Source organism: Phalacrocorax aristotelis, chromosome 7 (assembly GCF_949628215.1).
Source record: "Phalacrocorax aristotelis chromosome 7, bGulAri2.1, whole genome shotgun sequence".
In the NCBI taxonomy this organism is placed as follows: Eukaryota; Metazoa; Chordata; class Aves; order Suliformes; family Phalacrocoracidae; genus Phalacrocorax; species Phalacrocorax aristotelis.
This window is the reverse complement of record NC_134282.1, coordinates 22563997-22585533: the sequence shown is the minus strand read 5'-3', so window position 1 is coordinate 22585533 and position 21537 is coordinate 22563997.

Here is a 21537-nt window from a genome sequence, read left to right as displayed (position 1 = left end):
ACACTCAAATGATCATTTTCATAGAGTATTTTAAAGCCTCTATCTCAGAATCTGAGATTGTGATCCTTTCCTTAGGATCCTAATCCTAAAGATCCTAAACCTAAGGAAAATCCTAAAATCTTAACCCTTTGTCCTTCACAGTTTAGCGCAGACTTAAGAAATGCATATGGGGGGAAGAAGAGAGAGGTGTGGGCTACCTCTTCTTCCATAGCCTGTGTCTTGGTGGTAGAAGTGGATGCAGGACAGTAGAAGTGGATGTTTTATGTAGGATACTTTTTGGGAGTAGGAATAAAATTTCAGGGGAATACTCTTGCAGCTGTAATTCTGTTTGAATCCCATCTACCTCTGCAAGTTTTGTATGCCTAAATGATAACTTGGATTTAACGTTCTCTGTCATTGATGGTTCTGAGGCTGATATTGTCAAATTCACTAGTCTTGCTTTTGGTACAAAGACCAACAACTTCCTTCACCTAGCTAATATTGTCCCTCTACCATCAAAAGAGGAGCTCTAATTTTTTTCCTGGAATATATGTATTCCTTTTTTTGTCTGTTGGGTTATTCACAAAGGTGTTAAAAGTCCGATTTTAAACTTTGTGACAACCTGTCCTGTTACAATAGAACTCATCTTTGCGGGTACAATATTTTGCAAAGTAGCAGAAAAACCTTTTTAATTCTCTCCTTCTCTAAAACCAAATGTCAGTGCTCAGATGTTGATTTTTTTCATGTGCCAGGTTATTATGAGCTTCTGCTTCACGTGAGTTTTCTAGCTGTTCAGTTAACACAGAAAATGCTAGAAGACACAGGTGCTGTACATGGAATCAGTAAATTAATATGAAATTGTCTTAACTATTAAATACCATTGTCTTCAACTAGATTTTAGTTGGCTAATTGCTAAATGAATACACATAGCTGAACCCAAATATTTAATCAGGTAATATTAGTAAGATCACAGTCCCACAAAATAAGCATCAGATTTCTGCATTTGTCCATGGAATACCTGAATTACTGACTTTTGTGGTTTCAACTAGACTTATAATATGTAAGCCAGACATATTTTTATTGTATCAGTAGGTATTTCAATGGAAATGTGGCCTTTCTAAGGAAGCTTCGGTTGGTGAATAACTCGGTGGATGAATTTGGTGGAAAAAGTGTCATATATTAACTAGCTGGAATAATATATGTACATCTTTGCGCTGTATAAGAATGCATAAAAATAAATTGAAGACAATGAGATTTGGCAGATTATTTCAAGTGTTTCTTGCAGGGACAGCATGATTTGCTCATACTGCTTTTGACTTTGCTATTGACTGTTGTACATTCAAAAGCAGACCCAAAAATAACTATGCAGGAGCCTGTTCTTTTAAAATTTGCAAGATTGGTTGTATTGTTCCTTGTTTAAGAGAAACAAATTGTCTCAAATATTTAAAAAATTATTTAGAAGAGGAAGGATTGCTCTAGGGAACAGTTAGTGACTAAGTAGGTAAAGTAATTTTTTTGAGGATGTTGAAATAGGAAATGTTGCAAAATAGTTACTGTACTCTTTTGATTGACTCAGGCTTTTTTCTGATACAGGATGAGTTAAGAGGAATTAAGGTAGTGATTAGGTTCTTGCACATTGTCCATAGGAAGAGGCCAGTACCTAGTCCTCTGCGCAAATTCAGAGAGGACAAGAAAACTTGAACTCCTGAAGCCAGTGAACACTTGAGAACAGTGAGCCTGAAAAGAGGAGAATTGGTAGAGTTTTTATAGTTCAGGGAAGTCCTGAACTGAAGAGGCTAGGAGCAGAAGGAAAACATGGAAGCCTAGATAAGCACACTCAGTTCCTGACCTGAACGGAGACTGCTTACTTCAGCAGTTCCACTGATGTCTGGAAATCCCAGGACATGGAAGAGAGAAAAGATATTATGAAAAGGGCTTGCAGTAATTTCCTGGAGAGGTGGAATTTGCTCTGAGGTCTCATGGGTGTCTGTCATGGCCCAGGAGCAAAGGCACAAGCAGATTGTGCGCATGTAGGATCATCGCTGGGCATAATATACCCTGAGGCAGCTTTTATCCTGAGAATATATTCTACTTGAGTAGAGAAGGAACGGTATAAAGACATATTAAGCTGCATCATGTAAAAGAAGTTTGTTGTCTAGACCCTTATTTACTTGTCAGCCTGCTTGCACTATAGTGTGTTCAGAAACTAAATCTCTGAGACAAAATTCCCACTGGTGTCCCCAAAGTATAGGATCATTTTATCCAAGACTCAAACCCTTTGCATGGTGTTAAAAGTAAAACACATGTTGTATTTTACAACACAAAGCACAAGTTGTACAAGACCTCCTGGTCTCCTTGGATGCTGTAAGCTCCAATTTGGAGAGGAGAAGCTCTCAAAAGTGATAGCACCATCCTCTTACATCTCATGTATCTATTCTCCTTTCAAGAAGCAGGAACTAAACTGACCCTGACTGTAAACATATACAGTCCATACAGGTTCTGAGATCACCCCAAACTGGAAATTTTATAACTTAAGCATCAGGCCTGATGAACAATGTGGGGGAGAGGGAGAGAGAGAGGTGTTTCAGAATCGTACTTATTTCTATGCCTTTCCTAAATGCTGAATTTTTGCTCATTAAATGCACTGAGCTCTATGAAAATGCCGTTGAATAAGCTAATTGCTTGTAAAGAGAAAAGCTTGTGTATTCCTCTTTTCATTAGGGAGAGATGCTTGTTACAAAAATACTATAATTTGAAAGTGTGAAAAAATGGTCACTGTGGCTGAGGACTAGGCAAACAAAATCGGAAGATCAGTTTTTTTACACTGTTTTTGGGGTGACTGGGTTGAAGCATGACTTCTAATAAAGATGTTTTTGGATGATGACACAGAGAGTTATTGGAACTCAACAAGTCATTGTAGGCTTTTTTCACTACCTAAATAAATACCCTTATACCTGAAAGAGAGCAGAGCTTAGTTTCCCCTCAGATGTGTGGAACAAGGAATCTCTCAGGTATCACACTGACAGATGTTTGCTCTGAAATATGACACAAATATCCTGATGCTTTGGATACTTGGATAGAGCAAGGATTTTCTGCTATGAGTTACCTTTGTGGTAGATTGTAACAACATAAACTTTGTGCCTGGTTAGCTGTGCTGAACAAGAGTGTTTATAACTTAATCTATTTAAATTTCATGCTTTTCTGTTTTCTGGGTTCTACCAGTAAAATAAGCTTTTAGTTAAAATAACTTCCTAAAGTTAACTCCTTAAACTCCTGTGAAGTGGAGGTTGGTTAAAGTGAGGCTGTGTGTGTTGAGCCCCCCTACAAAGGTCATAGGGCATGAAAGATGCCACAGGAAGAGAACAAGTTTACTTCATAGTTTGGGATGCCTTGAGTTTAGAGCTAACCTTTTCTCAGCATTCTGGAGGGCACTGGGGAATATTTCCTGGTACATGTAGAATCATGGAAAGAGTTTCCATAGGCTACACTGGGCTAGAAGTGTCCGGTGTGGCTGCATGTGCTCAGTGGTCTCAAAGCCTCTGACCCAGGTGCTCCCTTTAAAACCTTTGCCCCTATGAAAGAGAAAGAGTAGCTGGTCATGGGTGGAAGGGGATTGCCTTTACTTTTCAGGCAGTTTTGAAAAAGGCTGTTTCCAAGCTGGTGTGGGTAGCGCTAGTTTAAGGCATATCTTCCTTTTCAGTGGAAGCTCGTAAGAGTTGCCTGCATGCTGTATCATTAAGATCTTTGTACAGCTTAAAGAGAAAGAGGCAAAGCAGAAACATTTCTAGTTTCTATACTCCTGGGAAGTCACAATGATTTACAGAAAGAGAGAAATACAGTTAATCACTGTTTGCAGGCTGACTTGCACGTACCCCACAAAAGCTTCCAAGAGACTGGAAAGGAAGTGCTGGCCTAGCTGAAATAAATGGCAGTGCTCCCACTGAGTTCAGTGGGGCCAGTGTTTTACCCAAAGAAAGCATAAAATAAGTGAGAGTATTGCCTGGGACTGAGAGGGAGGCGGGAAAATCAGAGTTCAAACACTTCCTATTCAGGTTCCCAAGCTCTAATTCTTAATTTATCAAAAACAAACAAAGGAACAATACAAAATACTGTTTCTAGTTACTCAAAGAATCTTTCTATTCAGTGAATTTACTAGTTTCACAATATTTACTCCCAAAAGTAATTCTCCCAGGCTTACAAAGGCATATGTCTGACTAAAAAAGAACAGTAATGGCAATAGCATGCCAGAGGCTGGAGAATACCCCATATGCACACATGCAAATCTGAGAATCACTCAGCATACTTCTGTAATGTTCATGAGAAAGGAAATTTTCAAAGTTCCTGAAGAGATGTTAATTAACTACTTCCTGGGACCCTGGCTTGCTCTTAAAAATCTCAATGTCAAAACTCCCACTGACTTGAACAATACAGTTCTAAGCCCTTTGAGATTACTGTTATTTAAGAGAGAACTGAAAATTTCTTACCTTGCAAGACCTAAGTTCAGGGCCTCACACTCCTCTGATTTCCCTAGAATAGCTGGTGACATAAATAACACCTGAAACAGCCTCGAGCTGCACTTCTCTGAGTGCTTTATGTGTTAGGGAAGTCATCAAATACAATAGGCAGCACAAAGTCCCTATAGTTATCTTCTGGCAGGTAAGCAAAGCATTTTTTAGACTAAGTATGTCAGTCTTTTCCCCCACCCTGCCCCCCACTCTCTTTTGCTTTAAACAATACACATTTTCTATTAAAGATGTGAGATCTTGACAGCTTGTTTAGCATTAATTACTCCTTATTACATTGCAGACAATCCAGAAGTGTGTGGTGGTATAAAGGCAAACAAAAATGAGGGAACCCACCCCTAAAGGTTTTAATTCTTGAAGTAGGATTTAAGTATCTAATCTAATTTTTGGAATTCAATCCATTTCATTTTTTAAGCCCAAATTTGTGACAGAAAGAGGTGCAAAGTGTAAGTACTTGGGAGTGTTTTGGCAGAGGTGCTCCTGAGAGCAAACTGAGGGTGTGGATGGAAAGGGTGAAAGACTGGCAAGGGCTAGTGTCACCAGAAGGAGCATGGTAACCCTTTCTTTTCATGGGGATGCTGTTGGTCGCTTCCGCCTCAGATCTGCTGGCTGCCCAAGTGCTGCAGATGCCATAGACCTTTATTCCCTTCTGGTTTTGGTGAGCCTGCTGTTGGTGGCTGTGCTGTACTCATTTTGGCTTTTGAGGATTTATGTCGCTGTTACAACAGTAACCAGTTACGGCTGGTTTGCTGTAAGGGTTGTGAGCTCATGCTTTCTTATATGTTTTTATGCCCAAACAAGGACAGACAGGGTGGGGAAAAAAAAAGGTGGGGGAAGAAAGAGAAAAAGAGGACTGAAAAAACCACAGGTATAGAAAGGACCATGGAACCTGCAGCTTCATAGAAAACAAAATGGTGCTTTTATTTATTTTTCAAGAAAATTCATTTTGGTTCAAAGCTAATCTTTCCACCTGATATGGACAAACACAGGGAACGTGCATTAACACATACTTGGGTTCCTTCATGTGAAAAGTTTAAATCAGAAAGATATTGGAAGGAGAGGAGAGCTCATTAGCTGTCACCTCGGTCTGCAAATAAAATACCAGATATGTAGAAGCTAAATCCCCCTTTCAGCATGTAAATTCTAGGAACAGCTTGTGCATTCCATAGGTCTAGCCACAAAGACTGAGGAGATCACAGCCAAACACTGATCTATACTCCACTGGCAGAGCCTCCAGTTTTGTTGCAGATGGGAATAGGAAATGGAAAACAGTTTGTCTCTAACAGAGACATTTTTTAATATGCAACTGGTAGCGAAACTAAGCTCTAGTAATAATAAGTTCCTATTGGAAGACAGATCTACAATCGATTCTGATAGGAAAAAAGTGTTAGTTCATGGTATTTTGCTAAGGTTTTAGAAGAAGCCCTGCAGGAAGGTCAAGCACCTGGATTATCTAATGTCTTTCTATGACTGGTTGAAGATTTTTAATTATCAAGAAATGGCTGATTTTGCAAAATACCTTCTGGCCAAGAAATGAAATAACAAAAAACAGCTGCATCATGTGTTTCATTTGGATTGCTCTACTGCAAAGCCCTAATTTTTTCCTGCACTGTTTTTAAACTACTATGCAATAGCCTTGGAGGGAAATAAAAAGATACTTCTTGTCTTTTTTTTGTCAAAAACTAATCACTCATCCTGGTAATTTCTTTGGTTGCCTTCCAATGTGAATTCAGCTGTGTCTTCATTGATTTAGGTAGTATTTCTGTTCTGATTGGTGCTCTCTGTACTTGGCATTTCCAAGAGTTTGGTGCATCTCAGGCCCTTTGCTTTGGCTTGCACAATTAAAGCATGAATGCTCTTGGGATTTAAATGATAACCAGGCTGATGGAAGCTGATTCTTTGTGGCCAACTGATCTTTCTGGGTGCTGAGAGCTGGCAGTCAGGAGAGGATCCTGGCTGCAGACCTTAGTTCCAAATAAGACTGATTTCTTGTCTTCCAGCATTAAAACCCAGAACATTGACTCACGAGGATCCTGAAAGTACAGACCTGTAAGCAACAGAGATTAAAAGAAGAACGGAAAAAACTGACAGTATTTAAACTGGTTCTGCCTGACCAACATGACCAAGAGGATTAAAAATAGTGTGATTAGTTTAAAAAGAGTTATAGGTGGATGACCAGCAATCTTAATTATTGGGAACCTTTTCTGAAATATGAGATTCCCTTACAGGCAACCTCTGTTTCACCACCAAAGTTAAAATACCGTGTCTGTAAATTTTTGTACCTTTAACCTTACCAATAAGCTCAGTTTCATTTTATGTTTCTATTCTTCCCCTTTCGTGCTGCCAAAGTGGTGAGGGAATATGCCTGTCTGTTGTGTCTGAGGTGAAAGGGTACATTGACACCTTGTTTCTTCCATCTGTTGTAGACCGTGACTTGCAGTCTCTCCCTCCCTGGATCTTGTTATCCTTCATGAAACAAATGCTGCAATACTGTACTAAAGTCTAAAAAATACATGTATTGCATGCTAGCAACTCTTCTCAAATTGCTGTCTATAATAAGCAATAATTATAAATAGTGATAATATTGTATATTTTTGTATTTTATCTATTACTGATTTCAAAGCATATCTGCAAAATATAGGCAAATATTACACTAGAGGAGACTTGGCAGAAACTGCAGTAGAGACAGGCAAATATTTCAAGCCTTTGCTAATTCCAGTGAGTAACTTTTCAATATCCCAGTATCAGTAGTGTATGTGAGGCTCATCAGACTACTTGAAAGTGGCACAGTGATTGGTGCTGGCCAGTCAGTTATTTTTCTTTCTTCAGGAGTCTTACAATAAGAGGTAGAGGACACGTGCTATTTAGTCCTTACACAGGCAAGTTGTAAGAATAGGCTGTCGTCGTACTGAACAAAGCAAAGGGGGAGCCTCCAGAATGCACTTCAGAGATAGGAAGATAATACAGGTGCTCTGACTTGGCCTTCAGAAAAAACTACCTTTTCCCCTTGAGTGCACAGTGAAGCAGGCTGCCTATCCTGGATTCCTAAATCATATGCCTGAAAGCACATATGTGAATACCGCTATCCCACATAGTGTTAGGGCTGGGATAAAGGTCAGCCTACATCCCATCTCCCAACTTTTACCAGTAAAAAGATTCTTTTTTTTTGAAGTGAGTTCCATCTTTTTCATTGTTTAAAGAAAAAAGAAAAGAAAAACCCAACCAGTGTCCTTCAAATTCAGCCCCTCAAAATGCCAGCTCTTCTGCTTTTTACTACCTTCTTATTGAAAGATAGTCCTGACAGTTGAGCAGCAAAGCTGTTTGTGGTGACCTACTGTTTGGTGAAGGATTTTAGTTACAGATCTCCTAGAGGGTAAAATACCCAGTTAATGGAATTCCATTAGTTCATACCAGCCGAGGATATGACTCTGTTACATGGTCTAACATTTTTTTATGATGTAAGCCATCTTTTACACATGTGGATTGTTCCATAATTTCCTCCACATCTGGTAATGTGAGGAAGGCAGGATGGTCCGATCACAGTTGCTGATCATAAACCCTGTGAGACTGGACACCCTGGCTGGAAAGTCCGAGCCATGATCTGCTCCTGAGTAGAAGTGTTCAGAGCAAGCCAAAGGAGCCAGAGGAATCAGAACCTGTGACGCTAAGCAGGTCATTGTCACGTGTTCTGCAAGTCCAAACCAGTGATTCCAACCCCGCTACTGGAAAGCCACAGGGTATTTTGTGTAAGAGAAACTGTGAATTCTGAGCACAGATTTCAGTAAGTAATCATACAATAAAGAGAGTTGTCTTGAGGTCTACTTTACTGCAATTCAGTTTCAATACCAGAGTTTCAGCAAATATATTTTCTGATTCTTTGGCTATTCCTTTCCTATTATATCCATGGGTGGAATAGGTTGGATGGGTAGATTTGTGATGACCTAAAATTTGTTTTGCTTGCTGCAATTCTTATACTTCCCCCCCCTCCCCCCGAATTTCCTATGCAGCATAACTGGTTGCTAACCACAAACACATACACATGTGTACACACACAGAAGAAGTTGTATGTATGACTCTATAGTCAAGAGCTTTTTAAAAGTAGGGCAGAAAGAACATCTATGGTTTTCACCAAGTTAGTTCTTTTTAAAACAACAGCTGTTTTGGAACATCTGCATCCATGTCATGTCAGCTGATTGAGTCACTGAAAATAGGTTTGGCTTGACTGACAGCAGCAGGCTTCCAGATAACATCAGTAACATCTGGAGTAGAGTACAATCAATGTTTCCATTGTGATGAGGTTTGGAGACTTTTTGCTAATCGCAGTCTGATGCTTGTTTAGCCAATATATCGTGCTTGGAGAGCTTTCATGTTTGTAGCATTACCGATTGATAAATTGCACTAATTTAGTCAACCTAAGCACCTTCATTAGGAGAATCCTGATAATTCTGAGGGGAAATATGGATGCCTTGTTCTTAAATATCCTATTGATCTTTTCTCCTAATGTTTGTATGCATGTATGCCACCTACTGTCGCAAACTCTTTGAACAATTCAGTAGCTGGAGAGTCTTCAGCCATGCTTTTGTCTAACTTTGCCAACAGGAAGAGTGTGTCTTCAGACAGCAAGGCCATACAAAAAGTTTTGAGTCTTGCACTTGGGCTTTCTAAATGCAGTACATTTAACATAATCCAGCTGAAGAAATTAGAAGAACTAAACAAGTGGAAATTCAAGGAAGAGGAAAGTGAACTGCTGCAGGCCTCCCTAAACAACAACAAAAAATATTTCTTATTAAGATTGGAAATGGGGAACTGTCACATTTCCCTGGTTTATGTGGCATAAATGGAGCAGTTTAAATGGGTTAGAGGTATTGTTTTTGACTGGGTGCAAATTCAGGCAAGTTTGTTGTGCTGTTTTACCCTAACTTCCAAGAAGCAGATGGTGGAATTGCATTTTCCCTGCAGCTTACTCCTCACACTTTACCTGTGTAATTATACCTGCCTGTTTTAGAATGTCTTGTGGCAAATGGACTGAAATCACTAATTAAAGGAAGGAGTTTTGTCCAATACTAAATATTTATATAAAGTGAAAATAAGCCTCTTGAGCGGAAAAGAAAGTAATGATACCTTGCTTATATTTATCTCTTAGGTGACCTGAATTTATTCACTGAGTGTTTGTATGTTACTGTCCTCTGAACTCAGTGAATCTGGCTTCGGGACTTTCCCTGTTGTCCCCAAATATACTTGGCTTCTGGCAGAAACACTTAAGCGGGATAAAGATGTTATTAGAAATGTGTCTTCACCAGGCTTTTTTGCTGCGATGGGTTTAGCCTCTCCTTTGCTTCTTATAGGTGCTGTGAGGCTTTCTTTTTTAAAAGCTAAGCTCTTACGGGCCTAGCTGATAAATTTTGTGTATGGACAGAGGATCCTTGATATCTAATTCATTATTCCAGATTGGGAACCTTGCCCTCAACAAACATATTTAATATACATAACAATGTCTCTTGGCTGTGTGCACTCCTGGCCCAGCTGCTTGAATGGCATGAAGCCTGCTCCTTAGGGCACAGGTTCTAAGTGATGATGAGTTTAATTTGGCGTGGTCTGTGACAGCATAAATACCATCACCTCTTCAAGAGGTACTTCCCATAAGCTATATCATTTCATCAGGTCCTTGAAACCACTAGAAGTTATTATACCTGTTGATACCTCATTCAGACTCTCTTGTAATAGTACTGGGAAAAGGAAAGACACAATTCAAAGCCATTTATTGAGGTTGGTAATATAGTTTATTTTTGTAGATGTCAGTTAAACAAGGTCCTTGCAGAGTATGACAGTACCAGGCAGGCAATGCAACAAGAATGTGATAATGACCTCGGGCGACAGAACTGCCCTAGAAAAATCCAGCAGTCTTCCCCATCACAAAATATGTTAGCTACTTATCTGTCACAACCATTACTTAGTGATTAAATTTGTTTCTTTTGAGTTATCGGCACAGGGCATACACTATACCTGTCCATATGTTGAAAGTGTATAGAATATGCTTGATTTGACCAAGCGTCATCTCTGAAGGCTGGACTGAGGAACAGTAGTCAACTGCATGTATTTACTCAATTCAAAATTCTAATCAATATTTTGCTGATGGAAAAGCTACTATTTCAGTAGATATGTCCTTTCTTGATAATTTCATGACAGGAATGAGATTTGAAGATGTTGGGAAATGCATAAGTAATTTCCCACACAGCTGGTACCATTATTTAGGAGATGTTAGAAACATTTAGAACTGGACTGTAACTCCTGGTGCAAGTATCTAGACTGATTTTGTTCGGGGCAGTTTCGTGTGTGATTTCAAATGTCACTGGTGAACTTTAGGTATATGAAACGTGTTGGTTCTCTGATTTAGCTCTTTTGCATTGGGTTGTCCTCTATAATAAAGAACAATACAGCTTCCTTCCTTCATGGCAGTAAGATTTCTGTCCTGCACTCATGACCACTCAGTATCTCAGAGTGTGCCCAATGTCCTAATTAAAATACCCAGGGTTACACAGTTCCCTTCACCCAAGAAACAAGCAGAGCTGCTATGAACTAGGTGCCCAAATTCCCATGACAACTTTGCACATTCCATCTGTGACATATATTGATAAAAGTGGCAAGGGGTACATGTGTTTTTGTTGCTCGCAGGTTATTTTCTGTGGGTACTGTATGTCTGTTTCTCTGGCTGGGCCAGGAGAAAAGCTACCGGCCTGGTGAAGTGCTTTGGGTTTATGTGGAGCTGTTGGGGGAGAGGGGAGGAAAGACTTCTGTCCTAGTGAGCAGTTGGGTACACTCAGCACAGGAACCTGCTGGAGCACAGACAGGAGCAGGTGGGAGTCAAACAGGCAGGGTCAAGAGAAGAGCAGGGGACAGATGCAGAGACACAGAGGGGATAGTGTAGAGTTTGTGCACCTCGGAAATTGCTGGCTTGCTATGAGAAGCAACAATAGAGAGTTATTTGCAAACCTTTCACCTGACTGTCATCCAGCAGAACAGCATTTTCTATTTAAAAAATACTTTTACCTTAATTTGCAACTGAGTAAAACAGATCTTTTGATACTGGAAAAACTGTAGGGCATTTCTGATGTAGCTGCTTTAATGGAAAAATGCAAGCAAATCTTCAAACTCCCCTTATACTTCTGGTAACTTTGCAGAGTCTGATGCACACTCTACCTTCAGTCCCATTTAATAATCCTGGTACATTAGTTTAGGCATTAGTTGCTTTTCACCCCACACAAATATATTGTGATGCTATTAGTTTTACTGCTTTTCTCAGTATTAAGTATGTGAAATATTTAAAAATCTATGAAGTCCTTCAAAGAATTGATAAAATTTAAATTGCAAGAACTTAAATTTATTTGGCCTGTGCATTCTCATGTTACATTGAAAACTGTGAACCCGCTGTTTCTTTGGGTGTTTTGTCATTTTTGTTTTGTTTTACTGTTTTTTTTGGGGGGGTGATTGTTTTTTTTTTGTTTGGGGTTTTGGGTTTGTTTTTTTTTTGGTTTGGGTTTTTTTTTTCAGTTAAGCCTTTTGAAAAAGTTAACAAAAATCTTCAGTGCGAAAACCAGATTTGGAGCTAAAGAAATAATGGATGATATATAAAACCTCAGACAATAAATTGGTTGTCAGTGATTTAGCAACAGGTTAGTGTTTCTACCTTACTGGTGCTCCTTAATTAGTCTTTGAAAATTGATAACATTTTAATGCAATTTTGATTGCCTTATTCTGGAGGTCAGTCTAATATTGTATTGCATGATGGCAAATTACTCTTCTCACAGTTAGGGGATATAATTAAAAGCACAAGACCACTGTTTTTTATTAAAGGAGCTGAAAAGAGTTTATTTTCTTACTAACTAAGAAAAATTGAATTTCATGGAAATAATTTTGGGGTTTTAGTTATGCTGTTTCTTAACCTCTTCTTTGCCATTAAACTACTTGTGTGTGACTGCTTAGAACAAAAAAGGTATCAGCAGACTAGATACATGCTGTTTCATCTGGGTGCCTTTTTAGCATCCTTCCTAGGAAATATATTGTGAACCAAGGTAGAGTGAATTTTACAGGACTCAACTGATAACACCAATCATCTGGGGACTCTACAAAATCTCTGCTTCTATCTCTAGCAGAGTTAAGTGATAAGTTCATAATTTCTGTCCATAGTAATGCAATAGTTTTACACAATTAAAATTTGTGCTGAAATACACTGACAGAGGAAGAAGTAGCTTGATTATTTCTGTAAGGATATACTCCCTCAACACTCCTGTCTTGTTCCATTCATTATTTTGTTTCTTCAAACAGCAGAGATGAGCACCAGGTCAAAGCCTAAGCAGAGCTTTCCTCTCCCAAACCTCCACTTTTTGAACACTGGCAATTAGCATCTCTTCCATGGTCCCAGCCCTTAGAGTGTGTGATTGCAGGAGAATCTCAACTTTTAGTGGACAAGTAAAACAAAAGAAACATCTTTTTAGCTGATATTGCCATAGGCGAAATGTAGCTTGAAATGTGATCCAAGCGGCTTAAGTACACATAGGGAAAAAGAGGAAATCCATACTATTTTAATTTTGTAAAATTCATGGTTCTTAAGCCATGTTTAGAATTCCTAGGGATCTGGCTCATGATTTGTGAATGCATCAGGCTGGCAGTACTATGTTGTTTTAAGTAACCCAGATCTCACTTACTCACACAATGTAGTTGCATATAACAGAGGGCTGTTTTCCTGCTCTGTTTTCTCCTCTTCTTTTGAGTTCTGATCTGGAGCTGGATTAAACTCATATTTTCCCGTGAAATAAGCACTCCACATCCTGGGGTGGAAAACTTACTAATAACGCACATTTTAAATGTAAAAAAGGAACTAAAATTTCTATCTGTATATATTTGTGTAAGCACTGTCATAAAAATTATTACAATGGCAAGACATATTTTATCCTATAAGTCACAAGTGGGTGTATAGTGAATTTTCTAATTAGAATAACATTTGTAATTTTATGAGATACTTGATCTGTTTCACATCAACTCCTTTGTAGCAGTGGAAAAGATCTCATTTGATTCAGGAACCATTGGATGAGGCTGCCAGGCTCAATATTTTTTCTTCCTCTCAGTGATAATTGTTTTCCCATGCAACTGAGATATTCCTTGCTGTTAAGCTCCAATTGGTCAGACCAGTGTGGAGGTGGGCAGGTTTCTTCCTTGGCCCATACAAAGGGGTGCTCCTTCTGCTAGCAAGGAGGGTGGATGGATGGATGCCTTAGACACGGCAACTCTGAGTGTTTGTTGGTTTCAGCACATGGGGCATTTCAAACTTGCCAAGCTGTATGCAAAGACTTAGGTCAGCCAACATCTCTGAACTGTTGTTTGAAGGTTAAAAAATACTTTAAAATGCTTTCCTGGGAGCAGAAATATTATAGTCTGTTTTGCTGCCGAAGTAGGTTTGGAGAGGAGCCAAAAAAATCCCTGTGGCTATAGACTGTATATGAATTGAGTTCAAAAGAGAGATCACTTGTTTTTGTGGACTGACAGGTATTTTCAGTTTTCTGCAGCATGATTTCATTACTCATAGTTACCCAGATTTATTTTGTCCTGCTGGAGGCACTTATTGGGCACAGGGGTAGATTTAATTTTAATAGAGGTTTGGACCTGTCTGTAGTTATAGTACTATTAGTCTGGGGTGGAGAAGGGGAATCAAACTCAGCTTGTTGATTTGCCTCTTGGCTGAAAGCTTATCAGAAGGGAAATAAATTTGCAGTAATAAAAGCTGTTCTTGACATTCCCTTATGCAGAGGAGGCAAAGGTGATGATTAAATGGAGGTTATGCATTAAAACTTCATAGCCAGAGGAGAGGAGGAAGGACAGAGCAGGATGCCTATCTGTCCCATTGGATGCTGCAAGCTTCTGGTATTTGGCTTTATTATGGACTCCAAAAAGTTCAAAGATCATTTTTCTGCTTCTAGTAGATAGGATATGTGGTGCCAACTTAAATTATTTATCGTTTTTGATGATTAGTTCAGTTGTGAGATTATTAAGGTGTTCATGGTTAGCCTTTACGCTCTGATTTGAATTTCTTTCCAGTCACTCAGGTTAAAAAAGACAGTAAGGTCAGCTGAAGATGTGGACTGGAACTGACTGGATTTTCCACTTGTTCTTGTGCTGAAGAGAAGAAAGTTTCCTTAGAAACGTTTTAATTTGCATCCAGACTACTTCTTAGCACCCCCCCCCCCCGCCCTTGTTTTCTTCCTTCCTTCTCAGATGGAGTTTTTTAGGATAATGAATGCAAACCTAGACTGGCTTAAAAGGGAAATAAAGACTGTGGTTATGCACATGTAACTAAGAGTTTTGTTCTCATAAAGACTACAACAAATACTTTAAAGAAAAATGAGCCGTGTTATCAGCATCCTGTGCAGTGTCATGTATTTGGTATCAGTAGAGTAACACTAAAGGTCATTTGACTGCATTGTGTCTATTGCCTGAATGAGGCCATGATAAGCCAGTGTAGAAGCTGATGATGCATGTGTGATACACGTGTGAGATACAACTGGCCTGAAAAAGAAGTGACTGGAATTCCTGTGTTAGTAATGGCCTGGAAAGGGAGAACAAGGTTACAATCTTTCACGTTGAAGAGTGCATTTGTGTATGCAGAAATGCAGCTCCTGAATGTTTTTCTTGCATGAGGGGTTATGTGTCTTTTGTTTTACAAGGCTGCACTTCTGTGCTTTTCACATTTCCAAGTTCTTTGTGCTATGTAATCCATTAAATGTAAATCAGTTAGGGTTACTTCTTGCTGTATCTGACAAAGCTGTATGAATTTTACAGGGATATTGATGAAAAGATGGGGCCTTAGGAAATAATTCTGGCCAAGGAGGGGCCCATTGGACTGTGTACTGCTTCAGCTCTTTGTCTAACCTACCTTTAAAGATTACCCATGATGGAGACTCCATAAACTTCTGAAGAAATGTGCTGTTCTGTCCCTGTGTTTAGAAGTCTTTGCCTTTTGTCTAATCCTTTAACTTACTGTTTTATACACAAACCACATAGAAAGTAGCATATTTCCTTCTGTTCAAGAGCCCTTTTGTGTACTTGGAGGTTATCGTTGCAACGTCTTTTCACCCTCTCTTCCAGAATAAACAACTCTGGTCTTTCAGTCATCCCTTGTTCTCTAGAAGTTAAAAGATAATGTACTATCTTGATGGGCCACATGGGAGGAGAAGGCTGCTGAGTGAAATTCCATGAGAAATGATTAACAGTCCAAGATATGCTAATGAAATACTTCATAACTTCATTAATATGAACAATAGTATGGTATCATCTAGATTCATGAAAGTTTGGATTCCTTCAGTGTGGTTGTGAGTGAAGTTGTTAAGTTAGTTTTACTGAAAATGAGTGTTTTAGCATCACAGAATCACAGAATCAGAGGTTGGAAGGGACCTCAGGGATCATCTAATCCAACCTTTCTGAGAAGAGCACAGTCTAGACAAGATGGCCCGGCACCCTTCCAGACGACTCTTGAAGGTGTCCAACGTGGCCGAGTCAACCACTTCCCTGGGGAGATTATTCCAATGGCTGACTGTTCTGACTGTGAAAAATTTTCCTCGTGTCCAATCGGAATCTCCCCAAGAGCAACTTGTGCCCATTCCCCCCTGTCCTCTCCATGTGACTCCTTTTAAAAAGGGAGTCTCCGTCTTCTTTGTAGCTGCCCCTTAAGTACTGGTGCGTGGTGCTGAGATCCCCTCTAAGCCTCCTTTTCTCAAGGCTGAACAGAGTTCTCCCAGCCTATCCCCATATGGCAGGCTTCCCAGTCCTTTGATCATCTTGGTGGCCCTTCTCTGCACCCCTTCCAGCCTGTCCACATCCTTTTTGTATAGCGGGGACCAGAACTGCACACAGTACTCCAGGTGTGGCCTGACAAGTGCTGAGTAGAGTAGGATAATGACTTCTTTCTCTCTGCTGGTGATGCCCTTTTTGATGCAACCCGGCATCCTGTTGGCCTTCTTGGCCACAGCAGCACGCTGTTCGCTCATGTTGAGCTTCCTGTCCATCAGGGCCCCCAGGTCACTTTCCACAGAGCTGCTCTCCAGCCAGGTGGCTCCCAGTCTGTGCTGCACTCCCAGATTATGTTTTCCCAGGTGCAAGACCTTACAATTCTCCTTGTTGAACTTGCTAATGTTCTTGCTGGCCCACTCTTCCAGCCTATCCAGATGTCCCTGCAGAGCAGCTCTCCCTTCTGGAGTGTCTACTTCCCCACTCAACTTGGTGTTGTCCGCAAGCTTCATCAGGCTACACTTGATGCCGTTATTCAGATCACTTATAAAGATATTGAATAACATTGGGCACAATATCAATCCCTGGGGGACTCCACTTGTGACAGGTTGACACTTGGAAAAGGAGCTATTTACCACCACCCTTTGGTTGCAGCCTGTCAGCCAATTCCCCGCCCTAATAAATTAAATAAATTATAAGAAAGAGACTGAAAGTGTACGTACTAGACGTAGCCTTAACTGTGCCAGCAAACAGCAGTACATGTGGCAATGGCTCAGTGTTCAGCTCACTGGGGCACCTCCATCTGCAAGCTGTAGAATGTCCAGGTTCTACTGGTGTTAGGAATGCCAGTCTCTCCTGTTATCATAATCTCCACCCAAAGCCTGTCTTTCTCCTTACTACCATGTTGATGCCATTGGTGATGCTAGGTTTTAAGTGTTAACTCTCCCTTTAGAGGGCAAATGAGACCACTTGAAATGCTCTGTTGGAGGCCACTAGTCGCTTCTTTTATTTTTGCATTAGCAGCTTGACTTGGACCTATTAGTCGCCAGTACTCTCCCTCCTCACAAGCTTTTTTCCAGTGTTATCAGTTATGTTAATGACGCAACATATGTATAAGTCCTTTTTTTGTTCTTATCTTGGGACAGTAAGATTGAGATTTTCCAGCATAGCATGAAAGTAAGTAGTGTAGTCTTGGTTCCCACCTGCTCCTTTGTCTCCTCAGCGCTCCCTTTCCCTCATCTTCATTTCCCTCTTCCCCCCACCCCTTTCTTTTCTTAACCACTTTTAATTGCTACTGTACAGCCTTCTGAGAATTCCCTGAATTTGAGAGGGATTTGACAGAGCCTTTTCATCAGGAGGTCTGCCAGAAGTGTATCAAGGATTCTTTTTCACCCCTTGAGACAGATGGAAGGACCAACACGAATAAAATTTGATGTCTTTAGAGAAAAGGAAGAAAAAAGAGCTTTTGCTGTATGAAACATTTTTCCCTTTACTACTTTTTCTTTTCTCTGTCCCACATGCATATGTGGGTAGGTAGGTAGAGCATGACCTTGGTATTTTCTCAGCCAAGAAGCAGCTGTCTCTGTAATCTATTTCACAACTACTTTGATGCTTCCACAGAAGGAGTGGAGAGTCTGGGAGAGGCATGGAGACCTTCCTTTCTGATAAAACGAAGAGGAAATGCTCACTGTTGTGCTCTTCAAGGGCTGCGCCAAGGGGCTGATCCGTTAGCTGATGCTTATCATATACACTGGAATTTCTTCACTTCTTTGAGTACAGGACTTTGCATTAACACGTTGTGTCCTTGTGGCTGGTAAGTCTGGCAGAAGCCTGCAAAGCTGGCTTCAGAGACAGAAATATTCTTTCTGAGGTGTCTCTTACCCCTCTTTATCATATGGTCTGCATCTATTCTGCTTAAGAAAAACGCCTTTGTTGCTTTTGCTGATAGGGTTGAACAGACTGCCTTCCTTTTGGAAAGGGCTTTGCTATCCTTTGTGAAGGCTTTTGGTCAAATAATGACCGTCAAATGTAGGGTTGGCCACAAAGCTCTGGTACTGCACTCAGTGCAGGTTTCTTCCATGTAGTGATGATGTATGTGACCAATCGAACTGTCCCATACAGAGAAGCCTGAAGCTGTGTTTCAAGCTTATTACTGGCTGCTGTCACTTGCATAAAGTAATGGGTTTGACTTGTCTCTCACAAAATGAATTTTAAGTAAGAAAAATGGTCCAAACTATTTGAATCTTATTCCCAGTGGGGTATATTTTTCTATGTTAATTCCTATTAAACTATCCACAGGCGATAGACAAAAGAATGAGAAACACATAAGGAGATTGATATAGAGCTATGTAGCTGTTCCTGTTATAATTGATTTAGAATAATTGAATCATTTTCCTGTAGAAATCTCTTCTTCCGCAGAATACTATTATACTCTGCAATACCTTTTGTTCCTTTAGTTAATAGAGCTATATAACAAATGGATATCTGCACTGGCAAATGCAGGCCATTTGAACCCTAAAATATTAATTTTAAATGTACCTATGGCTATTTTTAATAGTAATTTAACATGATCCTAAAAAGCACATGTTGAGATAATGAGATCCATAAATATTGGTTGGCATTATTGATTCACATGTATTGCTTCCGTAGATTACTTCCATTTTCCACATTTCTTCTCATTTCTATACTAATCAGGGGGGCTGGATTTTAAAGGTATTTATTTATACTGAGCCTTGCATAAATACAATAAAATAAAATTCTCCAGTGGGAACAGAATTAAACCAGGGTTTACCACTGTGGAAAAATTCAATCCTCAGTTTTTGTTAAAGATTAAGGGAAAGTGTTTAACTTCTTATATAAGCAGGGAGGAAGTAAATTCCCCCTTTTCAAAAAACTTGGTAGAATATTCCTTATTTTTTCAGTCTCTGCAGAAGAATCTTTCTCTAGGAAGTGGAAAGGCAGGGACATGCTCTAGGAATGAAAAATCATTTTCAGTAGAAACAAAGCAAACTGGTGTGGGCTTGTCCCAAATAACCTGTGTCTCAGCTTCTGTAAGTAGGTGAGGTCCTCTAGCAGCTATGTGCTACAGTCAGGACATTGGAGCTACTTTTATTGTGTTCCAATATGATATTCTGTTTTTCCTCTCTGTGTCATTCATCCAAGCAAAATTGGGGCCTTATGAAAACAATAAAGGAAAGATGGACCTCATCTACCCTGTGAACTTAAGGTGATTCGATTATACCCATTCATGTTTCTGCAGGGATGGTCATTTTCATGTCGGGTGTTTTTTTGTTACATATGAACCTTTCCCAAAGTGATTCTGAGATAATCAAAAGAAGACACACTGAAAGATCGCTCAGACAAGTGTCAACTTTAAAGCTTTTTTAAGATGCCTGTGGCAGATGTCCTGTATTAACAAAGTGCATCCTCTTTGGAAAAAGTGAGCATGTTCTTACCACGTGGTTCTTAAAAACTAGAAATCTACTATTGGATAACTACTCATAAAGAGAAAGTAGGTTGTACAGGAGTTCTGAATCACAGAATTAAGTGCTGTCATGTACAGTGTCATCATACATGCTTGTTACTCCCACCTTTCTACAGAAGAGCACTGCAGACAGAACAGGGATGGGAGAAACTGACATTTTTCCACACTTCTCATTGCTTTTCAAAAGCAAACCTGTTTGTCAGACTCTTGGGCTGGCTGGCTAGTGGATTAGGTTAAATTCTGTGGGGACCTTTATGTTTTAAAAGCATTTTCACATCATACAAGTTTTACATTCTCTCAATTAAATTCTGCTACAATTGTTTTAGAATGTATGACTACATAGAAAAAACACTGTCATTTTTTTTTACAAAAGTAATATATCTTGTGATGTTTTGAGCTTCCTAAAATTAGTATGTAAAAATATTATCGTTCTAAGCTACAGTGCAAATGCAGAAATGAGACTGAATTCTAAGCCAATGTGGTTTATGTCTTCTTTGTATAATCCGGGATTTTGTTTTGTTTCTCATGTTGTGTACACTCAACAAAATGGACCACGATCTCCACCCAGTAAGAATTGACTTGCATTGATGGTGGGACTAATACGATGGGCAGTGGGATGTATCATTTGCATTACACCCCTGCCTGCCAGTGTTTAAGTTTTTAATGTAAGGGGCTTAAGTTTCATATGGAATTAGCCTCCTTCTTGTTTGTCATCTGCTTTGAGATTGACAGGTTGAATTACATACAGTGCAAGTTTTCCATTCATGAAGCTTTTTCTCAACATGGTGAAAGAAAAGCATAGTGACAAATCTTATGTGGAAGAGATGACACGTCAGCATTTTGTTTTATTGGACATCGATGGTACAGTATATCACTAAAAGTGGTTTTAGAGCCTAGGAAACAGCACTATAGATCTCCTGGAGTCCTGTTGCCAGAAGTTGTATTAAAAAGCTTAACACTATGATGTGTAGCCTGGTGGTAGCAATGTAGCCAAGAATGACCTTTCCCGGAGATGAGGAAGCTGAGTGTCCCAGTGATACGGTGAATTTACTGAGGGAGGTATGTTGCCTATTTGCTGTCCTCCTGAAACCAAATTGTAGAGTGTCAGGAGGAAGACTTACACATTCAGGCTTTCCTTCTTTTCAAAGTAATTATCCAGAGGTAGAACAATTTATGTGCTATTGTCCACCTCTCCTTCCCTCCCTCTCCCATTTTGAGCAATGTGAAATACAAGTTCTATTTTTCTGTTTATCATCCATGTTTTAAAAACTAAGCTATGGAAGGTGAATGTAAACATGTACTAAGATTTCAACTAAATAATGGTTGGGTTTGTCAGTATCAGAAAGAAAGGGTTTATTGTGCTTTATTAGTATTACAAGTTAGTTGGCAAAATATGCTCTTATGCAGCTATAGATGCAAAATTAGTCTATACCAGTGAAGTAAATTGTTCTAGATTTATACTTAAACCTCTGGTAGAAGGGGATAATTAGCACTTATTTAAAGATTTTTAAAATGAAATTTAAAAATAAATACTGCACTTAAAATATTGTTTACATGCAGGTTTTAAAAGTTACTTAATACTGTATGAAATTTTAAATGTTTACATATGAAAGACTGCTCATATTTCAGAATGCTTGTCCATGAAGAAGTAATGAATAAACGCATACAGGTTTGGAAGAGTATGAATAACTTCATAGTTCAAGTCTTGGTTTAAAAAATGAATGGGAAGCCTACTTAGCTTCCTAAGAATCATGCTCCATTTGCTTCTAAATGGAC